The following is a 19,142-nucleotide window of genomic DNA, read 5'->3' as shown; positions in this document are numbered from 1 at the left end:
TTGAGAACAAGCTTGTTAACCCCCATCCAGTCCCTAACAGCCTCGAGGCACTGGCACATCATGTCAACCGCTTCATTGAGTTGGCACAGGGCGGACAGATACAGCTGCGTATCGTCCGCATACTGATGGTATTTTATCCTGTGCCGTCGAATGATATCACCCAGCGGCTTCATGTAGATATTAAACAGGAGGGGGGACAGGACCAAACCCTGCAGCACCCCATAATTCAGGGGCCTATGGGTCGATCTCTGCCCTCTGACCAACACCGACTGTGACCTGTCCGAGAGGTAAGAGGAGACCCACTGTAGGACAGTGCCTCCCACCCCCACCTCCCGCAGTCATCGCAGAAGGATACCATGGTCGATGGTATCAAAGGCCGCTGAGAGGTCAAGGAGCAATAGGACGGAGGCATAACCTCCATCCCTGGCTCTCCAGAGATCATCGATCAATGCGACCAAAGCGGTTTCTGTGCTGTAGCCAGGCCTAAATCCCGACTGGAAGGGATCTAGATAATCTATTTCCTTCAAGGACCGCTGGAGCTGAAAGGCCACCACTTTCTCAACAACCTTCCCCACAAAGGGGAGGTTGGAGACTGGACGATAGTTGTTTAACATGGCTGGATCCAAAGATGGCTTCTTCAGAAGGGGTCTCACCACTGCCGCCTTTAGAGCGGGGGGAAAGAACCCCTCCCGAAGGGAGGCGGTTACAACCGCCTGGATCCAGCCCCGTGTCACCTCCCTGCTGTTAGCGACCAGCCAGGAGGGACACAGGTCCAGTACACATGTGGAGGCACTTACAGCTCCCATGGCCTTGTCCACGTCCTCAGGGGTAACAGCTTGAAAATCAATCCAGTGATGTCCTTCCAGATTCTCCCCTGGTGCCTCGGCTGGCTCTGCGCAGTTGGAGTCCAGGTCCATCCGAAGCCGAGCAACTTTATCCGCGAGGAATTGGACGTAATCCTCAGCTCTGCCTTGCAAAGGATCGCTCGTATCCCTCCTGTTTAGGAGGGAACGGGTTATCCTGAACAAGGCGGCTGGGCACGACTCAGCGGAAGCAATCAGAGAGGCAATGTGTGTCCTTTTTGTCATCCTAATTGCCCGAAGGGAAGCTCTGATGCTAGATGTTAAAAGCGCTCGGTCTGACTCAGACTTACTGGATCTCCATCGTTGCTCTAGGCGTCTCTTTCGGCACTTCATCTCCCGGAGTTCCTCGGTAAACCAAGGGGCCCTCCTGGATCCACTGCCTCGGATCGGCCATAAAGGCGCAATCCGGTTAAGAGCCTCTGTCGCTGCTGAATTCCAGGCAGCAACCAGAGTCTCCGCCGGACTGCGGACGAGGGTATCAGGAATAACACCAAGCTCCGTCTGAAAGCCCAAAGGGTCCATAAGGTGCCTGGGGTGGAACCACCTAATCGGTTCCTCCTCCCTACAGTGGGGGTTTGGTCTCCAAAAGTCAAGCCTCAGTAGGTAGTGGTTCAACCATGACAGGGGCAAGATCTCATTACCCCTCAAACCAAGATCACAACTCCACAGCTCCGAGAGGAATACGAGGTCGAGCATGTGACCCGCCGAGTGAGTCAGGCCCCAAATTACTTGGGTCAAGCCCATGGCTGTCATGGAAGCCATGAACTCCTGTGCTCCATCAGAGTGTTCACCAAGTGAAGGCAGATTGAAATCCCCCAGAACCATAAGCCTGGGGAACTCAATTGCCAGCTCAGCTACTGACTCGAGGAGCGAGGGGAGGGCTGCTGCAACACTGTTGGGAGGCAGGTACGTTAACAGCAAGCCCACTTGACCCTTGAGGTCCAACTTCACCAGCAAGGACTCACACCCGACAAGCTCCAGAGCAGGGATCCTACGAGGTACTAGAGACTCTTGGATAACAATAGCCACACCCCCACCCCATCTCTGAGGTCGTGGCTGATGAAGCACCTGAAAACCCTCTGGGCACATCTCTGTGAGGGGGACTCTTCCCTCCGGGCCCAGCCAGGTTTCAGTAATACATGCCAGGTCTGCTCTCTCGTCTAAAATTAGGTCCCGGACGAGGGGAGCCTTGTGAACTACAGACCTGGCATTTAGCGACAGCAGCCTGAGACCAGGGTCCTGATTACTCGCGCCATCTGGCCTTGGAGTGGGACTCATAGGGCTGGAAGGAGGGATCTCTGTAACGTAGCGAGCCCTTCTTCCCCGGTAATGGCCAGCCCTAAAGTCCCCACCATATCTGCCCCTCCCTGTTAAGACCGTAATGCTCCGGCCCACTCCCATGTCCGTAATCCCTCCACCCACCCCCATAGCACCCGCGTTTCCTGACAGGCCTGTCGAATCAATCATCCTACGGCTGGGATTAAGCCCAGGCCCCCCTGACACTTCTGCAGAGCAATCAGTGCAGGGGGTACTCAGCTGCGGTCCCAACCTGCTCAAACAACACAGTCACATCACCAATCACTCCCCACTAACAGTTTAAAAACACAAAAGTTACAATAATAATAGGAATTTAAAAAGTGGGCACACCCATCTACAATCATACCATACGTACCTCATTCATAAAATGCAGAGAAACTAAAAGTGCGCAGATCTTAAGTGAAACAAACAAAGATGGAGAAGGGGGGAGGGGTACTCCGCTCCTCTCCCTTCCTATGGCAATTAAATTGACCAAGATGGTTGAAAACCCAGCCACAATCCACAGATGGTATACAGAGGGGGAGGATAACGTTTCCCCCTCTAGTAAAGCTGAGAAAGGTCCCAAAACTCTGAGAGAGTAAGGTGGAACCGAGAGTCCTCCTATGCACAGATGTTTAAAGGCCCAGCTGGAAAAGGGCCAAATGGCCAACGGGGGAGATAAACTGAGGCTCCCCACTGTCAATAAAAGGCAGTAGAAAAAACTCTCCAAGTCCACCAAGGGAAAAAGTCCACCCAAACAGGGCTCTGAAGAAGACGATGATAATGTTGATACAAAGGCTGAGTTGCAGAATTGCAGAATCCAAAAGTTATGAATACTGCAAAGGTACAAAAGGGTAATAAAATTCAAAAATAGTAGACAGTATGCTTAACAAACTGGATCAATCTGTATTTGTATGCTTTATGAATATATTACTGAAATCTCAAATATCAATTGTAAATGTAAATTGTTTTATGGCTTTCTACTTTCTCCTATGGGAAGTTAAACACTTCATGAAGATTTTATAATATTATAAGCAAGTAAGCTAATACTATAGAATAATTGAAGAGAAGCCCCTTAATATCAGCTAGGAGTTTCAAAAAGTAATGTGAGGTTTAGATTCTTGGTTGCAATGTTTAAATATATAAAGATATAGTTTATTAAGTGGGTGGTCAAGTTTACTTCAATATAGTCATGAGAGCAATTTGCTTTTTAGGTGTTCTTTTTGTGAGATTTTTGTTGTGTCAATAGCTCCCTTTAAATCCTGGATGGGGTTTATGAACCAAGGTGGGTTTCAGCCGGTATGCACTGGTACGCCTGTACCCGTCTATGAAATTTAGTGTATCTTCCCGTACCCATTCTTCCGGAGGCAGCATACTGGTACTGGAACACTCCCTCCCTTGGCCTGCCCCTTGCTTGCCCACCTTCTGCCCAGTCACCGCTAGTTCACTCATTCACCCCACCTGTCCACACCAGGCTTGCCCCACCCACCCATTTCCTTTGCCGGAGCAGAGGATTAGGAGAAGCCCACGTGGCGTGCACTCCCTTCTCTTTGATAGTCGCCTCATTTCCAATTGGGAGGGAATTCATGCAGATGGAGGAAAAACATGGATTTATTCCCCCCACCCCCATTGGAAATCAGGAGGGGCTGTCAAAGAGAAGAGAATGTGCCCCATGTGGCTTCTTCAAACAGGCGAAGAAGGTACAGGAGGGGGTTTCGCCTGTTTGAAGAAGCCACACAGAGCTTTTCCAACAGCTGAACTCCCCTCCTATCCCTTCTTCAGCTGTTTGAAGAAGCCAGAAGGAACATGAGTGGAGGACTCACCCACCCCGCCAGGTTCCCCCAAGACTTTGCTCCCCCCAGAAACAGCGGGGTCGAAGGAAGGTCCCTCCTTGTCCTGGGATCCTCCAGGGAAGGGCTGGGGACCACACAACCTCATTCCGGCTGCTACTTCTCTCTCACCCTCCATTGCGGCAGCCAGGCAGGGCAGCGGGTACCTGCACAATCTCAACTGGCACCTTTGGTTCCTAAAGCCCAGAGGGGCAGGACTGAATGTTCGGCACCAGAGTCAGGGTGTGGGGGGAGCCAAGTCCTGCCAATCTTGCTTTCCCAAGCACTCGCCTCTCCTTCACCCCCAGCTCCAGTGCAGACAACGGCCACGTCCCCGGCACAGCCCCCACTCCCCACCAAAGAAAGACAAAGCCCTGGGAGAGGTGGTGCGGTTGGTTGTTCTGGATGTGCAGAACTGAGGTGGGGAAGAAGATTGAGAGACATGGAGCCATAGATGACCCCCTTTCCCCTGCCCCACAGCTCACCACCTTGGGTGGGACCAGGGTGTGTGCAGGGTCAGTGAAGTTTGTGACCAGCTTTAAAGTGAATGGGGCTGTTTGTGATTAAATGGGGCAGAGAACATAGAGCAATGCAAGGGGGGTAATCTAGTCCAACCACTTCCCAAGGCAGGAATTCTTACACTTCCTTCTCTTGGAGAGCCGTCAGTGGCAGACATGAAGGAAATGGTGTGTGTGTATGTGCGTGTGTGTGAGAGAGGGGGGGGGAGAGAGAGAGAGAGAAAGAAAGAATGAGAAAGAGAAAGAAGGAAGAGAAAGAAAGAAAGTGGGGAGAGACACAAGAAAGAAGGAAGGAAGAAAAAGAGGAAGAGAAAGGAAGGGAAGGAAGGAAGAAAGAAAGAAAAAAGAAGAAAGGAAAGAAAGAAAGTTGGAGAGAGAGACACAAGAAAAAAAGGAAGGAAAAGAAAGGAAGGAAAGAAAGAAAGAAAGTTGGAGAGAGACAAGAAAGAAGGAAGGAAGGGAAAGAAAGAAAATAAGTGGGGGGGAGAGACACAAGAAAGAAAGAAAAAAGAAAGAAGGAAGGAAGGAAGAAAAAGAAACAGAACTTTTGATCACAAATTGAGTCCAAAATTTTGGTTACTAAGCAAGAGCGTTGTTAAATGAGTTTTCCAACATGGCCATGCCCACCTGGTCACATGACCACCAAGCCACTCCCACCCAATCACATGACCACCAAGCCACTCCTACAAAACAGGCCACACCTACAGAATGGGTTCTAAAGATTTTTGAAACGCACCACTGCTGGGAGCGATCAACAAGTACCCTTTGGCTGGCGTGGAACCTAGTCCGTTCTACCAGAAAGTCACCGCTCAGCTTTTAGTGCAGATTACAGCTGTTGGGGAGCCAGCCAGCCACCACTACATGAGTCGAGCCACCACATTGACACTGATTTTCTGCTCTTATCTCTGTTCTGATCAGCACTTGAATCAGCTGTAGCCACTTGACAGGGTAATTACTGGCTGCGCCGTAAGGTGATTGACTTTGTATCTCCCTGGGGCTTTTCCTTCGGCTGGCAGGAGGAGAGAGAAGCTGCTTCAGCCACTCTCTTCTAGAAGCCCCACTAGGACTGAAAAGACACCCTTTTGGCCAGGAGGAGCTCAGCTGTGGATGTGGAACTATGCATAAGCTGAGCAGAAGGAATGGCCCTTCCCCACTCCAGACCAACTTGTGTAAGGCAAGATAGGCATGCGGGAGGGTGTGTGACTCTGCCTGGGAAAACATAGAAGATGCAGAATCAGCTCTGTCTGAAGGGGAGAATGGTCGGAGCCCCTTCCCCACTTGCCCACCAGCAGAAGCCTTCCGGGAGGTTTTGGCTGATGGATGCATGGAGGGAGTGTGGGGAATCCATGCAGAGGGAGGAAATCACATGGATTCCCCACCCCCTTTATTGGAAATGAGGCGGCTGTCAGAGGAGAGAGCAGCGTGCACCCGTGGCCTTTTCCAACGAATCCTCCCCTCCTGTTCCTTCTTCTGCTGTTTGAACAAGTCATGTGGGGCACATTGCCTTGTGTTTCCAATTGGGGAGGGGGGAGAAATCCATCTTTTCCTTCCCTCTCCATGGATCCTACCCCAATTGGAAATGAGGCGGCTGTGAAAGACAAGGCAGCATGCCCCTGCTGGTGTGTTCAAACAGCAGAAGAAGGAATAGGAGAGGAGTTCCATGCGGGGCTTTTCAAACAGCCAAATTCTTCTTCTTTTTAAAAAAGTTTTATTATTTTAATTAAACAAAAACACAAAAAAAGAATCATCCTTCGTTACATCATGTAGAAAGTGTGTTGATTGGTTACAAATACATTTCATGCATTTCTTCCACAATTACATATACTTCATTCAAATTGAATTGTACATTTTAAATCAATTTTAATGTATTTTACTATCACTGTACCACAATTCCCATTTAATTACAATTATTTAAACATGCTTTTATCTGAAATCATTTGTATTTAAAGATACAATCACCTACTGGCATTTGTTCTAACCATGATTGAATCATTTTCCAATGTTTTGTTGCTATATATATATATATATATATATATATATATATATATATATATATATATATATATATATATATATATATATATATATATATATATATATATATATATATATATATATATATATATATATATATATATATATATATATATATATATATATATATATATATATATATATATATAAAGTTAACTTAAGCACAAGTTCTTTTGTACTCTTCAACGGAGTACAACGGAGCATGAATTCAACAATTCGTGCCCTTGACTCTTTATCAGATTTTGTAAACAAGTTGCAAACCCTTCAGTTACAAAGTCAGTAAGATCAAAGAGGAATGAATAAAGGATACATTGTTTCAAAAAAAGAACTCCAGACTCTGGCTTCCAAATGGCAGATTCGACTTTTTCATACTTGTCTCAAGCTTATGGAAAACAAGAATCTTTAATTGACTTTGGTGGAATTTAATAATAAATGGTAGGAAGAATTTGTTAAAATAAAAAAGAGGGTTTTAATTCAGCCAAAAAATAAGGTGATAAAAAATAGAGGGGAAAAAATCAATCCATTCACTTCAAGCAGAGAAACAGGAAACGTTACAGTCACTTCAACCCACAAAATATCATTACAAGAAAAAGCAAAAACTTTCCAAGGCAGTCCAATAAGAATTAAATTCGTTGCTTTATTCTTTTAATTAAAGGACTAATTTATCTTTTTAAAAAAAGTTTCTTTGGGCAATCTTTCTCAGAGTAAAAAAATAGCCTCACCCGATGGACTCACTTTCACTTCCTTCCTTCCGGAGCCATCTCTGACGGTCAGCCTTGGGGCTGCCTATTTGCGCCAGCTTGAAGCGCTTCCCTTGGGTCAATCAAGGATTTTGCGATGTCCCTGAGACCAGCAAGGCTTTGTCTTCCTGCTCACCATCTCTATGGGATGGTTTAGGTCCTGCTGGACCGTCCAGTGGTAAAAGTGTCAATGGTGGTCTCGGACTGTCGAGACCGCACGATGTGTTGTCACAACATTAGCTCCTCTTTCCTGAATTCCTCTTCTGTTCCTCAGGCAGGCCGGATTGGGAGCGCATGCCAGGCTGTTGCTCCTCCTGCCACTGCCGCTGTCAGCACAACTCTCATGAGGGGAAGAGAAAAAATAATAAATGGGTTCATGGCAGCAGGACTGGCCCGCCATGGAGTGACTCACCCCGCTCCCCCATCCGGCAGAGCTTTCCCCCCCCTCAGCTCGGCTATCCTTCATTTCTTTCTTCCCTCAGTGCCCATCAAAGCACTGCCTCCACTTGGCTGCCCTCACTGCCACTGTGCCCCCTCTGCATGCCCAGACACTGGCCTGAGGGGAAACAAGTGATGGCAGGGCAGGGAAGCTAGTGGCAGTGGTAGCTACTGCTCCTGGGCTCACTGTGGGGAGTGGGCAGTGCTCCGATTCCCCCACCGCCACCTCCATGCTGCCTCAGCAGCAGCACCTCCTGCCTGCAGAACTGAGGTGGGGAAGAAGATCAAAGACATGGAGCAACAGACCCCCCCTTTTCCCCACCCCTCAGCTCCCCTCCTTGGGTGACATCAGGGCACGCACAGGGTGAGTGGAGTTTGCGACCAACTTTAAAGTGAATGGGCTGTTTGTGACTAAATGGGATAGAACACATAGAGAGATGCAAGGGAACATGGAAGTAATCTAGTCCAATCCCTTCCCAAGGCAGGAGTCCTTACACTTCCTTCTCTTTGAGAGCTGTCAGTGGCAGACATGAGGGAAATCATGTGTGTGTGTATGAGTGAGAGAGAGAAAGAAAGAATGAGAAAGAGAAAGAAAGAAAGTTGGAGAGAGAGAGAGACAAGAAAGAAGGAAGAGAAAGAAAATAAGTGGGGGGGAGAGACACAAGAAGGAAGGAAGGAGGGAAGGAAGGAAGGAAGGAAGGAAGGAAGAAAGAAAGAAAGAAAGAAAGAAAGAAAGAAAGAAAGAAAGAAAGAAAGAAAGAGAACTTATTATCACAATTGAGCCCAAAATTTTGGTTCTAAGCAAGAGCGTTAAGTGAGTTTCACCACATTTTCCAACTTGGCCATGCCCATCTGGTTACACAACCACCAAGCCACTTCCACCTGGTCACATGACCACTTAGTCACTCCCAAAAAACAGACCACACCTACAGAATAATTCTAAACATTTTTGAAACCACCACTGCTGTACATCCAGCTTATATTACAACAGCCCTACTTCTTCCCTCTGTCTTTCTCCTACCCTCCCTTCTTCTCTACTTTCTTCTTTCCTCCTCTCCTTTCTCTTTCCTTCTTCCCCTTCCTCTCCCGTACTCCTCCTCTCTTACTCTCTCTCCTACTTTGCTACTCTTGCTACCCCTTCCTTCCTTCCTTCCTTCCTTCCTTCCTTCCTTCCTTCCTTCCTTCCTTCCTTCCTTCCTTCCGTCCGTCCTTCCTTCCTTCCTTCCTTCCTTCCTTCCTTCCTTCCTTCCTTCCTTCCTTCCCTTTACCCTTTATTCTTTCCCTTTCCCTTCTTCTCTTCTCCTCTCCTGATCCCTCTTCTTATCTCTCCTTTCCCTCCTTCCATTGTTGCATTTTCATATTTTATTCCATCTAATGTATTTTCGTGATGGTGTTTGAGCAAACCCAGTTCTATATTTACATAACACTCTTAAATTCCCTCTTCCTCCTCTTATTTTACATTATAAAATGTAAATTTTACATTGTAAAATGTAAGTTCCATATATAAAATCTTTTAAACATATATTTGTATATTAATATTATTTTATTTTCTCCCTCTTTCCCCTTGTTCCTTTACCAGAGTGTCATCTGAATAAATTAACTTTTGTTCTTTTATTCATATTCCTTTTCCAACCACTCATAAAATTGCCCCCAAGTCTTGAAGTATACCAATTCCTCCTTATCTTTTATTCTTAATGTTAACCTATTCATTTCTGCACAATCTAACTTTTTTATTATGCCTCCTTCTGATGGGATTTTATCTGCTTTCCAGTTTTGTGCAAATACAATTCTAGCCGCTGTTATAAAATGTATAATCAAATATGCACCTTCTTTGCTATATTTCTCTGGTAAGATATCCAATAGAAATAACTCTGGTCTCAATTCTATGCGTCAATGTAACATTTTCTCGAACCATGTTTGTATTTTAACCCAATATTTTTTTGCTTCCATGCATTTCCACCACATATGATAGTATGATCTCCATAAATGCTGATATTTCCAATGTTTAGCAAAAGATTTATACAATCTGAAGAGAAACCAGAGTAGAGACAGAATCAAACAGGGGGTGTAGGAATCGACAAGATATCTAATGACCTGATCTTCCCAAAACAAAGAATACCTTTCTTCAAAGCCAGATTTAACATTCTTCCTTCAGTACTACTCCAGGGCAGGTATAAGAGAACACTTATAGCAGAACGGGTTTGTATATGTGGTAAAGGAGAAGTGGAAGATAATTCACATGTTCTATTGCACTGCGAGCTATACAGAGCTTGTAGGTCTGCACATATTCTCCCCTTATTAGAGAGATTACCAGGGAGGGCAGACAATTTTTACCTAGGCTTTCTCCTCCAGGACGCTAACTTGGTTAAGAAAAAAATTGGCTACAGAAGTATAGTTGTAATCTTGTACCAATTATCTGGACATATCTCTTATAATCTTTGGACAATTGTATCTATTCCTATACTTAACAGCGTTGCACACAGGTAAACTTGGGAGTGACCCAAACAATCTGAGAACATGTATGTTATTTTCCACTTTTAACGTCAATACCTTTTAATTATATCTTAATGTCAGTACTTTTTAACATAGTGTAAAAACTAATGTCTATTGCTGGTCTTTGACTGTAATAAAGATTTACTTACTTACTCTCAATAAAATCCATTCTTTTATCCATGTTAATGCTGTCGCTTGGTAATACAGTTCCCAATTTGTTAGTCCAACCCCCCTCTACTTCTTGCATCTTGTAACATTTTTATATTAATTCTTGCTTTTTTTCCTTGCCATATATATTTCCATATTATTTTGTTTAAACTGTCAAAGTACTTTTTCTCAAGCTTTAGCGGTATTGTTTGAAATAGAAACAAAATTCTTGGCAATATGCGGTCATAACAGGGAGAGGCAGATATGGCGGGGACTTTAGGGCAGGCCATCATCGGGGAAGGAGGGCTCGCTGTGTCATAGAGATCCCTCCTTCCGGCCCTAGGAGTCCCACTCCAACGTCAGATGGCGCGAGTACTCAGGACCCTGGTCTCAGGCTGCTGTCGCTAAATGCCAGGTCTGTTGTTCATAAGGCCCCCCTCATCCGGGACTTGATAACTGATGAGGGCGCAGACCTGGCATGTATTACTGAAACATGGCTGGGCGCGGAGGGAGGAGTCCCCCTCGTTGAGATGTGCCCAGCCGGATTTCAGGTGCTACACCAGCCGAGAGCCCAGGGAAGGGGTGGCGGTGTGGCTATTGTAGTCCGGGAGTCTTTAGTACCTCGTAGGATCCCTGCTCCGGAGCTTGTCGGGTGTGAGTCCCTGCTAGTGAAGCTGGATCTCAAGGGTCAAGTGGGTCTGCTGCTTACGTACCTGCCTCCCAACTGCGTTGCAGCAGCCCTCCCCTCGCTCCTCGAGTCAGTAGCCGAGCTAGCGGTTGAGTTCCCTAGACTTATAGTTCTGGGGGACTTTAACTTGCCTTCGCTCGGTGAACACTCTGATGGAGCGCAGGAGTTCATGGCTTCCATGACAGCCATGGGCTTGACTCAAGTAATTCGAGGCCCAACTCACTCAGCGGGTCACACGCTTGACCTCGTATTCCTCTCGGAGCAGTGGAGTTACGATCTTGGTCTGAGGGGTAATGAGATCATACCCCTGTCGTGGTCAGACCACTACCTACTGAGGCTAGACTTCCGGAGGCCAAACCCCCACTGTAGGGAGGAGGAACCGACCAGCTGGTTCCGCCCCAAGCGACTGATGGATCCTGCTAGGTTCCAGACGGAGCTTGGGGTTATTCCTGATACCCTCGCCCACAGTTCGGCGGAGACCCTCGTCGCTGCCTGGCACTCGGCAGCTTCGGAGTCTCTAGACCGGATTGCGCCGCTACGGCCCCTCTGGGTCAGCGGCCCCCGGAGGCCTCCTTGGTTCACTGAGGAGCTCCAGGAGGTAAAGCGCCGGAGGAGACGCCTAGAGCACTCGTGGAGGTCTGATAGGTCCGAGTCGAAACGGGCACTTTTAACAGCATGCACCAAGGAGTATATTCGGACCTTAAGAACAGCAAAAAGAACATACATTGCCTCCTTGGTAGCGTCCGCCGAGTCCCGCCCAGCCACCCTGTTTAGGATAACCCGCTCCCTCCTAAATAGGAGGGAGATGGGGGACTCCCTACAGGGTAAGGCTGAGGAGTATGTCCAGTTCTTGGCGGACAAAGTTGCCCGGTTTCGAGCGGACCTGGACTCCACCCCAGTAGATCCAGCCGAGACACAAGGAGAAGACTTGGCAAACCATCTCTGGGTTGAGTTTCAGGAAGTTGCCTCTGGGGATGTGGACAAGGCTATGCGAGCTGTGAGCGCCTCCACCTGCATACTGGACCCGTGTCCCTCCTGGCTGGTTGCCAACAGCAGTGAGGTGACACGAGGCTGGATCCAGGCGGTTGTTACCGCTTCTCTTCGGGAGGGGTACTTTCCCACCATGCTCAAGACAGCGGTGGTAAGACCCCTCCTGAAGAAACCGTCTCTGGATCCAGCTGTTCTTAATAACTATCGTCCAGTCTCCAACCTCCCCTTTGTAGGGAAGGTTGTTGAGAAGGTGGTGGCTCTCCAGCTTCAGCGTACCTTGGAGGAGGCTAACTATCTTGACCCCTTCCAGTCTGGCTTCAGACCCGGTTACAGCACAGAAACCGCTTTGGTCGCATTGACTGATGATCTCTGGAGAGCTAGGGATGGAGGCCATGCTTCCATCCTAGTTCTCCTGGACCTCTCAGCGGCTTTTTTTTTTTTTTTAACTTTATTTGATTTATATGCTGCCCTTTTCCCTGAGGGGACTCAGGGCGGCTTACAACCACAGGGGAGGGGGGTGCAAGGTCAAAAACAAAACAATATGTGCACAAAGAAAAAAAATAATAAAACACAACTTTCATTCAGCAATCAAACACTCGGGCGGGTAATTGGAGGCCTATCCCCAGGCCTGCTGGGAGAGCCAGATCTTGAGGGCTGCGCGGAAGGTCTGGATAGTGGTGAGGGTACGGATCTCCATGGGGAGCTCGTTCCACAGGGTCGGGGCAGCAACAGAAAAGGCTCTCCTCCGTGTGGTCGCCAGTCGACATTGACTGGCAGATGGGATTCGGAGGAGGCCCAGTCTGTGCGATCTGATTGGTCGGTTTAGGGAGGTAATCGGCAGAAGGTGGTCTCTCAAGTACCCAGATCCACTACCATGGAGTGCTTTAAAGATGGTCATCAGTATCCTGAAGCGCACCCGGAGACCAACAGGTAGCCAGTGCAGCTCGCGGAGGACAGGTGTAACGTGGGCGAACCGCGATGCGCCCACTATCACTCGCGCGGCTGCATTTTGGACTAGCTGTAGTCGCCGGATGCACCTCAAGGGCAACCCCATGTAGAGCCCATTGCAGTATTCCAGTCTAGAGATCACAAGGGCTCGAGTGACTGTTGTGAGAGCCCCCCGGTTTTGATACCATCGACCATGGTATCCTTCTGCGACGACTGCGGGAGATAGGGGTGGGCGGCACTGTCTTGCAGTGGTTCTCCTCCTATCTCTCGGACAGGTCGCAGTCGGTGTTGGTGGGGGGGCAAAGATCGTCCCTGAGGCCCCTAACTTATGGGGTGCCGCAGGGATCGGTCCTATCCCCCCTACTATTTAACATTTACATGAAACCGCTGGGCGAGATCATCCGAAGGCACGGGATAAAATACCACCAATATGCGGACGATACACAGTTGTATCTGTCCACCCCGTGCCAACTCAATGAAGCGGTGGACGTGATGAACCGGGGTCTGGAAGCCGTTAAAGACTGGATGAGAGCAAACAAGCTGATACTCAACCCAGACAAGACCGAGTGGCTGTTGTGTTTCCCTCCCAAAAATTTGACCAACATACCATCACTCAGGCTGGGGGGACAAAACTTACACCCCTCAGAAAGGGCCCGCAACTTGGGAGTCCTCCTGGACCCACAGCTAACTTTTGACCACCATCTCTCAACTGTGACCAGGGGGGCATTTGCCCAGGTTCGCCTGGTGCGCCAGTTGCGGCCCTACCTGAATCGGGAGGCCCTCACAACAGTCACTCGAGCCCTTGTGATCTCCAGGCTGGAATACTGTAATGTGCTCTACATGGGGCTGCCCTTGAAGAGCATCCGGAGACTTCAGCTAGTCCAGAATGCGGCCGCGCGAGTGATCGTGGGCGCACCACGGTTCGCCCACATAACACCGATCCTCCGTGAGCTGCACTGGCTACCTGTCGATCTCCGGGTGCACTTCAAGGTCCTACTCACCACCTATAAAGCGCTCCATGGTAGTGGATCTGGCTATTTGAGAGACCGCCTTCTGCCAATTACCTCCCTGCGTCCCATCAGATCGCATAGAGTTGGCCTCCTCCGTATTCCATCCGCCAGTCAGTGCCGACTGGCGACTACTCGGAGGAGAGCCTTCTCTGTTGCGGCTCCGACGCTATGGAACAATCTCCCCATGGAGATTCGTACCCTCACCACCGTCCAGGCCTTCCGCACAGCCCTCAAGAACTGGCTAGCCCATAAGGCCTGGGGATAATCTTATTTTTGCCCCTCCCGAATGCTGAGTGAATGTTGAGTTTTACTGTCTAACTTACTTTGTGCACATTTCTTTTTGTATTGTCCTACACTCCCCTTCCTTTTGATTGTAAGCCGCCCTGAGTCCCCTCAGGGAAAAGGGCGGCCTATAAATGTCTAATAAATCCAAATCCAAATCTTAATTACCACTATTCTTCCCATTAAAGATAACTGTAAATTTCTCCATTTCTCCATGTGTATTTCAATTTGTTTCCTCAATTTATAATAATTATCTTCCTTAATTGTTACACATCTTGATGTCAAATGTATCCCCAAATTTTTCACTTTTTTACTATCTGTATCTCTAATTTCCCTGTTATTTCCCTTTTCTGATTTTCTGTTATGTTTTTCACTAAAAATTTTGTTTATCTTTATTAATTTTGAATCCTACTACCTCTCCATATTCCTCTATTTGTTCCAATAGCTTTGGGCCCGCTTTTACCAGATCTTCCATAATGAACACTGTCATCTGCAAAGGCTTGTAATTTATATTCTTCTTTTTTAATTCTCATTCCTTTTATTTTTTTATTCTGTCTTATCTTTCTATTCAAAATCTCTATGTCAATATGAATAATAATGGGGATAACAGGCATCCTTGTCTAATTCCCTTCCTGATGGCCACTTTTTCTATCATATCACCATTTACCATCACTTTTGCTGATTGATCATTATAAATAGTTTTAACCATATTTATGAATCGTTCCCCAAAGTCCATCATTTGTAATTGCATTATCATATGTTCCCAATTCACGTTATAAAAAGCCTTCTGTGCATCCAAAAATAACAATGACATTAGCTTCTCTGGGTGTGCTTCATGGTATTCTAAAGTATTCAATATAATCTGCATTGGGGGTGGGTTGCTGCCGGTTCCCGCTGGTTCTCGCGAACCGGTTGGTGACCGAACCTGGAAGTAAGCCTGCCCCGGGCCATTCCTGTATACCCGTTCAGGCCCGACGGTATTTTGTCCCTTCTGTCCCCACATTGCTCAGAAAAGCAACTTTGGGAAAATCCTTTGCTAGCAGGCAGGTTCTAGGATGCCTGCCGCCACCAAAGGACTTTCCCGGAGTTGCTTTTCTGAGCAACGGGGAGACAGAAGGGACTTTCCCCCCGTGCTCAGAAAAGCAACTTTGGGAAGGTCCTTTGGTGGTGGCAGGTGTCCTAGAACCTGCCTGCTAGCAAAGGACTTAACCGGGTTTCCACGCAAACTACTGCCCATCGCCCCGTGCTCATTCACTCATTCGGGCAGCAAAGGAAATCGCATAGCTGAGGACAAAGGAGCCTGCAGCCTCCTTCATTCAAATGTTCAGGCAGCGGGGATGGGGGGGGGCTTTCTTGCATGCCTTCTTTCTCTGAAGCCGCACTGGATTCAGCAAATCGGGCAGCGCGTGCCGTCTTCCCTCTGATAGCTGCCTGGTTAAAAAAGAGGAGGAGGCTCCACTGGTCCGGAGCCCATCTGCAGGGGGAGGGATCCCCCTTGCATTCCTCATCTTCCTGATGGGCTCCAGACCAGCAGAGCCACCTCCTCCTTTTTAGCCAGGCGGCTATCAGAGAGAAGAGGACAGCACATGACCGTGGGCTTGTGCAGCAGTGAATCCTTGCCTCCTGTTCTTTGGTTGCTGCACAAGCCCATGGGCACACGCTGCCCTCTTCTCTCTGATAGCCGCCTGGTTAAAAAGGAGGAGGAGGGATCCCCCTCACGTTCCTCGTCTTCCCGGATGGGCTCCAGACCAGCAGAGCCGCCTCCTCCTTTTCAACCAGGCGGCTATCAGAGAGAAGAGGGCAGTGCATGCCCATGGGCTTGTGCGGGCGACCAATGGGGCCTCATCCTTCTGAAGAGGACCTGCTCCCAAAGTGAAAAATGCCACTGCCAGGTACTTTTAACCTTTGATTGGAACACAAGGTAACCACAGTATATGTGTCTCTGTGTGTGAGAGAGATAGTGTGTGTGTGTGTGTGTGTGAGAGAGAGAGATACAGACAGACAGACAGAGGTACAGAGAGAGAGACAGAGAGAGAGGGAGGGAGCGAGGGAATCAGAGAGAGACAGACAGACACAGAGAGTGAGACAGAGAGGGGGTGGGAGGGAGGGAGAGACAAACAGACAGACAGACAGAGACACATAGAAAGAGAGAGACACACACAGAGAGTGGCATCCTTGCTGCTTTCTGAGCTTGGTTTTCTTACAGACATTTCATTACCAAACTAGGTAACATCATTAGTGCTAGAAGGGAGTCGGGTTGCGGAAGAAGGAGGAGAAGGATAGGACAAAAAGGGAAAAGATACGGAGGGAGAGGACTGTGGGGTCCTTTGATGTTCTCTGGTGGTTTTTAATTATTTTTAGGGGAGGTTTATTTATTTATTGTTTATAGAATGTTTGTTACAAGAAATGTTATTCCTTTTTGCAAATGTTTTATTTGTGATGCAATATATTGCTTTTAAGTGTACAGGTTGGTGCAAGGTTTATGTGTCTCAAGGTGGCTGCTTTTCTATGGGCAGGCCAGGTTGGTGCAAGGCAGCTTTGCCAGATTTTGTGTGTTTCTGTGTGATACCTGGTTGTTTAGGTAATTGCGATGTGGTTGCTGGTTCTGTGAGCATCCTGGCACAGTCCTTTATAATTTCCCACAATGCCTTTATGGTTTTAATTCCAGTGGCTTTGTCTTTCCTGTTCTTAGGGTTAGGGAAAAAAACTGGTTTCATCTGCAGTGTTTTGGGAGGAAATTTTTTTTGTGTGTGTTTTCCTGGCACTGTCATAGTTTTTGTGGGTGTGGGTGTGTAATGTCCCGCAGTTATCTACACATTAATAATGATCCAGTACTAATAATGTTTCCTTATATATTTCAGTGATCTTTCCTTACATAATTGGTGTTTTCTTTCATACTTTTAGATTTCTAATTGCTATTTCTGTTAGTTAGCAATTGATAAAACAAGTCCCACATGAAAAAGTATTCGAAGCCTTCTTGATTTTAATTGTCAATTTATTCATTCCTTCACATTCTAATATTTATTCATTTTCATATCTTTGTTTTTTCCACTGTTGTGCAAACACAATTCCAACAGCTGTTAACATGTGTAAAATTAAATATGTATTTATTCCCTTTAAAATACAAGTAGTAAGTAGTAAGCTACTTACCTTCACATGACGGGCAAGCCACTCCCACAAAGGAGGCCACACCCACAGAGTAGGTCCCAAATTTTTTTGAAACCCACCACTGATCTGCATGTTGTCGCTAATCTGCCTCTTAGATAGAAAACCATTTTGATCAGGATGTTAAATGTCATTTAGCAACCTCTTTAGTCTTTCCACCATTATTGATGCAAAAGTTTTATAATCTGCATTTAGTAAGGAAATTGGTCTATTGTTCTTCATTTGCTGTAAGTCTGTCTCTTCTTTTTGGTATCAAAGTTATATATGCCTCTGTCCATGAGTCCGGTATCTTCACTTTTAGTACCAGCTCATTAAATATTTCCAGCAATACATTGTTTAACACATCTTGTAATGTCTTATATAGCTCTGCTGGAAGCCCATCTGATCCTGGTGTTTTCCCCTTCTTTTGCCTTTTAATTCCCTCATTACTTCCATCATGGTTATCCATTCTTCTAGCACTTTAAAAAAAATTTCTTGGATCTTAAGTGTTTTAGCTTTTTCTAACTATTATCTTATCCTCTGCAACTACCTCATGTTGATATAGTTTTTTATAATAATTCTCAACTATTTTTTCTTTCCTTTATTTTGGTAACATAGATTTCCTTCTTGATCTACTGGTTGCTCTATTACCTTCTTTTCTTTCTCCTTTTTCATACTGTACACCAACCATCATTCTAGTTTATTTGCATTTTCAAAGAAATTTTGTCTTGTTAATTTTATTTTATTTGCCACATCTTCATTTTCCATTAAATTCAATTTGTGTTTTTCCAAGTCCATAAGAGTCTTAATCTTTTTGTTTTGTGGGTTTTTCTGTAATTCTAATTCCAACCTCTTATACTTCTTTGTGTATTTGTCTGCTGTGTTTATTTATTTTCCCAAAATAAGTCATTGCCAGTCCTCTAATGTATGCTTTGCTAGTGACCCATATGTTCTATAGTGATGTATCCTCTTTTTTATTTTCCTTAAACAAGTCAATTCCTTTTCCATACACTGCTGAAAGTTCTTATCATTTAATAATTTTTGATCTGAAGTCCATCTCGTTTGTTTTCTCTGTCCCTTCCATATCATTGTTATTGGGTTATGATTCACCCACATACTCATTTCTATATCAATTTTATGTGTTTTAGCTATTAATTATGTGGAGGTCCACAACATATCGGTTCTTGACCATGACATGTGTTTGTTTGAGTAAAATGTATATTGCTTTTCTTTCAGGTATCTCCTTCTCCACACATCATACAGACTTAATTAATATACCATAGTGAAGAATATTTGGGGGAGAGTCTTTCTCAACTTCTTATTATTTTTCTAGCTTTATAGTCCAACTCATTATTTACAATAGCGTTAAAATATCCATATATATATATATATATGTATGTATGTATGTATGTATGTATGTATGTGTATGTATATGTATATGTATATGTATATGTATATGTATATGTATATGTATATGTATATGTATATGTATATGTATATGTATATGTATATGTATATGTATATGTATATGTATATGTATATGTATATGTATATGTATATGTATATGTATATGTATATGTATATGTATATGTATATTTAACCAATATATATATATATATATATATATATATATATATATATATATATATATATATATATATATATATATATATATATATATATATATATATATATATATATATATATATATATATATAGTGT

This window comes from Thamnophis sirtalis, unplaced genomic scaffold, assembly GCF_051295495.1.
Source record: "Thamnophis sirtalis isolate CommonGarterSnake01/CBP01778 unplaced genomic scaffold, rThaSir2_p1.2 scaffold_4, whole genome shotgun sequence".
Lineage (NCBI taxonomy): Eukaryota > Metazoa > Chordata > Lepidosauria > Squamata > Natricidae > Thamnophis > Thamnophis sirtalis.
The sequence above is the reverse complement of the archived record's forward strand: the minus strand, read 5'-3'. Positions refer to the sequence as shown.